Source organism: Hordeum vulgare, chromosome 6H (genome assembly GCF_904849725.1).
Source record: "Hordeum vulgare subsp. vulgare chromosome 6H, MorexV3_pseudomolecules_assembly, whole genome shotgun sequence".
NCBI lineage: Eukaryota > Viridiplantae > Streptophyta > Magnoliopsida > Poales > Poaceae > Hordeum > Hordeum vulgare.
In genome coordinates this window covers 489,709,782-489,717,532 of record NC_058523.1, presented here as the reverse complement: position 1 = coordinate 489,717,532, position 7,751 = coordinate 489,709,782, and positions in this window count along the sequence as shown.

Below are 7,751 nucleotides of genomic sequence, written 5' to 3'. Positions count from 1 at the left end.
TCGTCGTTTCACAAGAATGGATATCATTACAAGTACATGTACTGAAGAGAAGAGTATATGGAATTGGCTTACACTCGCCACAAGCTACATCAGAGTCACATCAGTACAATACATACAATCATCATGAAGAAGAGCAGGGTTAGACTACGAACGAAAACAAACGATAAAATTACGACGTCCATCCTTGCTATCCCAGGCTGCCGGTCTGTAACCCATCCTAGATCATCGAAGAAGAGAGAAGAAGAAACTCCAAATGAACAATCATCGCACTCACGTCTTAATATCACTTTACTTGTACCTGCAACTGGTGTTGTAGTAATCTGTGAGCCACAGGGGACTCAGCAATCTCATTTCCAAAGGTATCAAGACTAGCAAAGCTTAATGGGTGAGGTATGGTTAGGTGGTGAGGCTCCAGCAAGCGACTAAGCATTTATATGAGGTGGCTAACTTACGAGTACAGAATAAGAGGGGGAAAGATCTACGCATAGCGGACACGAACTGCTGATGATGAAATGAATGATCCTGAACACCTACTTACGTCAAACATAACCCCACCGTTTCCTCGATCGGAGAAGGAGCTCACAAAAGAGACAGTCACGGTTACGCACTCAGTTGGCATATTTTAATTAAGCTTACTTCAAGTCATCTAGAACCGGATGTTAAACAAAGTTTCCACGTTGCCACATAACCACGGGCACGGCTTTCCGAAAGATTTAACCCTGCAGGGGTGCTCCAACTAGTCCATCACAAATTACCACAAGCCGCATAGAAATCCTCGATCACGAAACTCGTGACTTCGTCGGATTCCTTAGTAGAAAACCTCAACTCTGAGATTACCCAAAGCATCACCGGAATCCCGATGCACAAGATATTTCGTCAAAGGTAAAACTAATCCAGCAAAGCCACCCGACGTGTCGACGATCCCGATAGGAGCCGTGTATCTCGTTCTCAGGACACGACGGATAAGCTACGCGTACGGTGGCCTTATAGAAATCTCCCAAGTTGCCCTGGGTTGGCCCCGCACAGTGCTCTGGGTTGGACCAACACTCATGAGGACCACTGGCCCAGGGGTTGATTAAGTTTCCTCGGGTTAATTACTCCCTATGCGGTTCATTAGTTATTAGGCAAATGTAGTACCAAAGTTGGGCCTTGCCAGACTAGTTTTAATCTAAAACGAATTATCAAGGGGGTCCCCATAACATCCCCGATCGTGTGAGGAGCGCTCGATTATGGAATATAACACCGGTAGCCGAAACTAAGGGGGCAAAGGTGGAACAAAACACCAGGCTAGAAAGGTCGAGCCTTCCACCTTTTACCAAGTATATAGGTGCATTAAATTATATATAGCATTAATATGGTGATATAACAAGGAACCCATGTAATCACATGGAAGCAACTGCACCTGCAACTAGCAATGCTAACAAATGGTTAAGCAAGCAGTAACATAGCCAATCAGTGGTTTGCTAGGTTGTGAATAGTTGAAGGTTTTCATGGCAATGTTGAGAGGCTGACATTTAACAGGTGGTAGGCAACGAGACATAGCGATAGAAACGATACAACTAGCATGGCATTGATAGTAATGATATCTAGGGAAATGTTCATCTTGCTTGAGATCCTGCTTGGAAGAAGAACGACTCCGTGAAGCAGACAAACCGATGTAGTCGAACGGGTCCTCACTTTTCGACACGCTTACGGAACTCTATCGAGACGGAGCAAACCGGAAACAAGCATCAACACACGGTATTCACCACGACACATGCACGACATGATGCACAACACATATGATGCATGAACAATTTAAAATATGCAAGGCATGGCGTGACAATTCACATCACACAAACACTACACATTAAGTGAAGCTCGATATGCAACGAGTTGCATATCGATGAAACCCCACATTTAATTGTTTAGTTCATTCTCGTTTAGGTACATGACAATATTAAAATGTCGTTAACATGGCAGGGATGAAGCACAAATTAATCTACCTATCTAGGCATTTTAAATGAGGTCAGAAACGACATATAGCATCTCCGAACTGACCTCATACGTTAATTTATACTTTTGTCCAGATCTGAACTAACACGTTTTAATATTTTTTAAACAGCAAAATAAATAGGTTCACGTGAAACTACACATCGTTCTAGTCCATTTACATATATGGCACATCTCCAACGGAGCTACCGACAAATAGTTATGACCTAAACCATTTTTAACACGTCGGCACACAAATCAATGCAAACTGCACGCTAAGAGCCTTAAACATGCATGAGAGTTAGAAATTGTTAATCTACGCGAAATTCTAGTCAAGTTTCATATATAACTTGTGTCGATCCAGTGCACGGTCTAAAAGCTACGGGTGTTTGAAAATCGATGCTAAACAAATATGGGCCAAAGCTGGGATTCGATCCCAGGAGCCCTTGGATCGATCCATACACAGACAGCCACTGGGCTACGAAGCTCTTGTTAAAAACATAGAGTGACGACCCTAATTATGCTGTTTGAACCAGAACGGATCTAGGACAAATGCTAAGGATTCAGTTACGGAGCTCACAAGGAAACAGAGACCGGCGGCCATGGCAGGGGAACAGCGACCAATTGCCAGCCCGACGCTGAGGAGGAGGTCTGCGCAGGCTTGGATGGCCGGATCCAGGGCAAGGGACTCCATTCCCAGCGGATCTGGCATTGGTGGCGGAGCTGCTAGTCCCTGCAAAGAGACGGAGAAGTAAGCATGTGAGAGAGAGAAAAGGAGTTACAGGAGGGAGAGGGACGACGAGGTCCTATCTGCGGGAGGTCACCGGCGGCGGCCGGAGCTCCTCACGGTGGCGGGGCATGTTGGAGATGCCCGGAGGTGCGGGCACCAGGCGAGCCAGTGGGAGGAGATCCCCTCCTTGCGGTTGGACGCGCACATGAGCGACTCTCCCTGTGTGCGGCGAGGAGGACCTAGGGGCGCAAATCTTTAGACCGGGAGTTCTTCTCCCGATCGCGTTGGGGAAGAGGCACGAGCGCAGGGAAGATCCATGGGTATACATGGATGAGACACTCGGGTGCGGCTATTGCTAGCTCGTGGAGGAGTGGGGTTGGTTGAGCACCAAAAAAAACCAAAAGCGACGGAGCCGCTGGTGTGGGAGCAGATCCCAAGGAGGAAGAGACCAGGTGGTGGTGGGCGGCGGCTAGGGTAGGATCCCTAGAAAATAGGGTTTGGACTCATTTTCGGCTAGGTGATCTATAAATAGCTATGGCATTAGGCTAGGGTCTAGGGTCTATTAGGACCCTAACTATAGATCGGACGGTCGAGAACGAGAGGTTAGGGAGGTCCCATGGACAAACCGATGACGGTTTAGGGTAAAATGGGGTTGATCCAGATCCAACGGTCATGACCGCCCGATTTGGGTCCAAGGAAAGTTTCCAGACTAGGCTGCGGGCAGGTCGGCGCACTATGCAGAGGGGCTAGGCAGGGATGAGAGGTAAAACGGGCAACCCAGTGATAGAATTTAAAATACCAAGACATCCGACAATTGACCGGCTATAGTGCCGCTATAGGTTCGACGGTTCGGTTAACAAACAACTCCGATTGGGACGAAATTAGGCACGCGGCCTGCCTACAATAAAATAAGACCGCACGCCAAGTTTCAACCCAATCTGAGAAAGTTTTATACATACTTTTAAGAACAAATATTAACGATGTCGCGGGCGCGTGCGTGTGTGGTTGGTCTCGAAACGGTCAACGACAAAAACGGAGAGAACCGGCAACTAATAACGAATGCAGTTTTGAAAACTCGCGGCAACGGAGTGCGGATGCAATGCTGATGATGCAAATGATGTGATGATGAGTGTGACAAACAATAATTAACCCGGCGACAGCGGAATAAAAGGGGAATCTTTTGGAGCGTCGGTCTCGGGCTGTCACAGGGTTTCAGCACGAGCACATAGGGATCGAAGATAATCCAAGTAAAAAAGCTTCAGCAGTATGATAGATTTTGGGTGGTTCTTCCACCATTGGTTCAATAGGTACAACTATTTTTTTGGTATTTTGCATTTCCTACCCATAATTAAAGATTAAAACTACTTAGTGATAAAGCAAACAAGCACACGCGATAATATTCACCCCACGCTATTGCTCCCCGGCAACGGCGCCAGAAAAAGGTCTTGATAACCCACAAGTATAGGGGGTCGTTTGTAGTCCTTTTTGATAAATAAGAGTGTCGAACTTAACGAGGAGCTAAAGGTAGAACAAATATTACCTCAAGTTCTATCGACCACCAATACAACTCTAGCACACTTAATGTTTCCTTTACCTAAAACAAGAATAAAACTAGAAGTACTTAGTAGGTGTAATAGTTAGGTTTGCAAGATAATAAAGAACAAGTAAATAAAAGTTAGGTGCTGTTTTGCAAGAAAATAAAGAGTGTGGAAATAAAGTTAGTGTTTTTTAGTAGAAAGCTTTTTGTGTAACGCAAGAAAAAGATTGTCCATAGGAAATTGAATAAAACATGATAGATACTTATCGTCTCCAATGAGGGAGAGGCATACGCTAACACGCTTTCCGTACTTGGATCATATGCACTTATGATTGGACCCCTAGAAAGCATTAGCAACTACTAGAAATCATTAAGGTAAATCCAACCATAGCATTAAACATCAAGTCCTCTTTACTCACATATGCACAACTCCCTTACTCGGGTGTAAGTTTTTGTCACTCTCGCTACCCACTATAAGCAAATCATGAAGATATTGCAAACCCACCAACGTATATCCTTCACGTGTGCGCCTCACGGAAGGTAACTTAGGACATCACCATATCAACACACAAGTCGTATCAATAAAATCATATCACAATTAACCCGTAGGACAAAACGGATCTACTCAAACATCATAGGATAGCCACATATCATTGGGAAATAGTATGTAGTGTTGAGCACCATATTTAAGTAGAGAGTTACAGCGGGAAAAGAGGTGTTACACCGCTGCATAGAGAAGGAGAGTGTTGGTATTGACGGCGGCAATATTGTTGATGTAGATCATTGTCATGCTCCTTGCCCCGGCGGCACTCCTATGCCACCGGGGGAGAGGGGGGGAGAGCCCCCTTCCTTCTTCTTCTTCCTTGGCCTCTCCCTCCATCTCCATCTCTGTTCTCTTCTGTTTCGCATTCCTGTTTTGTGGCCCTTCACCGTTTCTTAAATTCCCGGAGATCATAACTCCGATCAGGCTGAAATTTATACATGATTTTTTCCATAAATTATCTTTCTTGTGCCCGAAGAAGAGCCCCAATCGACTCACGGTGTGGCCACTAGAGAACAGGGCGCACCAGGTGGTATAGGTCATGCCCTAGTGGGTAGTGGAGGTCGTGGACGTCTATTTATGTTGATTCCATCTCCCAAAAATCTCATATATTCCAAAATAATTCTCCATAAACTTTTATCGCATTCGGACTTTGTTTGATATGGATATTCTACGAAACAAAGAAATGCAACAAACAGGAACTGGCACTTGGCACTGGATCAATATGTTAGTCCAATAAATCGTACAAAATGTTGCGAAAAAATATGTGAAAGTTGTATGACTTTGGCATGGAACTATCAAAAAATATAGGTACTACGGAGACGTATCAAACGCCAATGTCAATGTTGTTGCTACTACTCAGTATATGTTCGTGTCTTTTATGTTTGAGATCTTACTAGAGTTTCTTGGTCTAGTATGTGTTCTAGATTTATTTTGTTCTAGCACACATGTTCAGATAATTTTTGCTGCTCTCTTATAATTTGCCTACCTAGTCTTGCATCTGTTACTGTGGCTTACTTTCCTCAAATTTACATGACAAGTTGTTGGTATATCCTCCTCATGTGGGCTGTGCGCAGATGACCATTTGAGGCCTTTTAGACAGACCAAAAGAGGTGCAGAAGCCCACTACCCATTAGGATTATGATCTAGGGCCATTTTGGTCTTTGCATGTGAAAGGATGGGGATGCTTTACCCTCCATCGAGCAGCCACCATCTAGAGTGACGAAAATCAGTTCAGCCTCCATTTGAGAAGAAGAGAGAAAACCAAGTGAGAAAGGGAAGAAGATAAAGATTGAAGGAAGAAGCAAAGGGAGCTCCTCCCCAAGGTTGTGATGATCCAGATCCCCTATCTTCTCTCCTTCAAGCTTCGGTTCCACCATCTTTGGTGAGATTGTTCCAGTCCCTAGCTCTTGAGCCGCAAATCTTGTTGTGTTCATCCAAGATTCATAAATCTTGATGTATGAGATCCTCTAGTGCTATCTAGAGAAAAAACTTGTTGTAACCCACATTTGATAATAGTGGAAGAGGATTTGGTGGATTTTGGCCCGTGGTTTTTCCCCTCAAGTTGAGGGGTTTTGCATGTAAAAATCTGGTGTCTCTTTTGTTGATGCTTGTTGTGTTCGGAAAGTTACTCCTGCCACAAGACACTTGTGTGAGGAGCATCTTGTCTGATAAGTAACATTTTCTCATCCATATATGTTGTTGCATATGCTTCCATCCATGCTAGGCACCGATCCTTGAGTTAGTACATGATGTGGTGATGAGATTACTTTGTTTCCGCTGCATTTTTCAGTTAACCACAAGTGCATGTGTGTGCTAATTCCCAACAGAGTGGCCTTAGAGCCTTTTGTTGCTTAGAAGGTTGCTAATCCCAGTTACTTGATTGTTGCTCGAAGTGCTGCTCACAATGGCTTTGGAAGAAAGCACTACTACAAGTGGCATGATAAAACTTGATTCTTCCAACTACTCATTATGGAAGCCCATGATGGAAGACATCCTTTATTGCAAGGATATGTATGAGCCAATTGTGAAAGACAATATACCCATAGGAGTCACGTAAGAAGAATGGAGAGTGCTGCATAGAAAGGCAGTAGGTATGATTCGGTTGTACATCAACCACAATATATTTCACCACGTTGCAAATGACACAAATGCATATGAGATGTGGCAAAAGTTGGAGTCTATGTATGAGAGGAAGACATCAATGAACAAGGCCTCGGTGATCAAAATACTTGCAAAGCTTGAGTACCGATATGGCACAAGTGTCTGAGCACTTGAATGTCTCCCAATGCCATATAAACCAACTTTCAACCATGAACATCAACTTTGAGGATGAAGTGCAAGCATTGATGCTGTTGAGTTCCATGCGTGATAGTTGGAACACTCTTGTTGTGTCACTTAGTGAAAGTGTGTTATATCAACTAGAGGGGGGTGAATAGGCGATTTTTACAAATTCATCACTAAGGAATTACTCTTGAGGAAATTGCTAAGCGACGAAACACTAGCAGCGGAATAAGTACTCAAGTGCACACGAAACATAGCAACAATATATTCATTGTGATGAAATGAAACATACACACAACGCAGGTAGCGTGTAAATAGAATAAGAAAGTGAAGAACTAGGTGAGTGAAGAATTTGAGATGAGGAAATTGATAAAGTGAAAGTGAAAGTCGAAGTCTTCAAAGAGTAACGATCAATTTCGTTGACAAGTACTTGAGGAAATAAATGAGTTGAGGAACTTGAACCAGGAGCTCAGTGAACACAATGATTTGATGACCCAGTTCCAACTATTGTGATAGTCGTACGTATGGTTTGGACTGGCTTGGTATTTAAACCAAAGGACACACACTCCTTACCATATTCTCCTTGAGAAAAGGTCACACAGACCTCGCCCAACACTCGTGGTAAATCTTCAGGACAGACTTCCAAACCCTCACAAACTCAGTCACTCGGCAATCCACAATTTACTGTT